The following is a 1,110-nucleotide window of genomic DNA, read 5'->3' on the forward strand; positions in this document are numbered from 1 at the left end:
GAATTTACCCAACTTGGATCACGTCAGATTGAGGTACTTTCTGGACTTTAGGTGCACTGGGATGTGTAAATAAGCATCCTGCATATCTATAAGTTGTCATCCTGTTGCCTCAGTGAATATATAACATAACAGAATGACTTGTTTCCATCTTGAATTTCATTGTTTCAGCAAAGAAATTTAAGGCACTAACGTCCAATGCTTTGGGAACCACAAAAGGACAACTGTAGAAACCATCCGAACAGACCTCTTCGATGGCTTTCATCTGGAGGAGGGATGAGTGTTTGAGAGGGCAGACTACCTCTCTGACCCTACGAGTAGGCGGTGAACATGATGGGCACGTTAACTAAGGGAGGTTCCTCCTTGAATGGAATAGAACAACCTTCTTTCAACACTTCCACAATCTAATCTGCTCATTCTCATACTCCATCTCTCCCAGAAATGGAGGAGTCGGGCTCCAACTGGCACATGGAGGGAAGGAACTTCTCGGGGGAAGGCTTGGCTTATAAGAGTGAGACAAGAAATGAAGGTTCTTCCTGGGTCTAGAATGAGGTCTTGATCTGCCACTATGAAAGGGTAGAGGCTGAAGAGGAGACATCAATCTGGAATTAATCCAGATTGATGTCTTCTTTTTGAGATCCGAGGCAAGGTCACTGACGACAGATTGTGGGAAGAGGCGTTGGCAATCGAAAGGCAAAAGCAACAATGCTGACTTCTGAGAGGCCTTGATGCTCTTCGAGGTAAACTAAAACCAAAGCGCTCTCTTTTTGAGCACGCGCCTTCAAGCAGAGGAGGAGAGCACCAATCTGGAAGTTTAGTGGAGTCACTCGACCTGCCGCCCATAAAGTTAAAGCTGGGAAAGATGGAGCTGCTGGAGAGAAAACCCAGGGAACGCATGCAGTAAAAAATTCATCAAGGCTGCATAAGGCGAAAGTGTAGAATTCTGATCTATTCCGCCAATATCACTTCTTCATCCGACGAGATCAGTGATAAATGTGAGTCCACAAGTGTCTGAGAAGCCATGTGCACTACTGTCAAGGGCTCCTTATTAACTAAATTTATGCTGGCGGCAAGCTGTCACTGAATTGGGGCAACGACGGGACCACAGTGTTG

This window comes from Macrobrachium nipponense, chromosome 7 (assembly GCF_015104395.2).
Source record: "Macrobrachium nipponense isolate FS-2020 chromosome 7, ASM1510439v2, whole genome shotgun sequence".
Classification (NCBI taxonomy): domain Eukaryota; kingdom Metazoa; phylum Arthropoda; class Malacostraca; order Decapoda; family Palaemonidae; genus Macrobrachium; species Macrobrachium nipponense.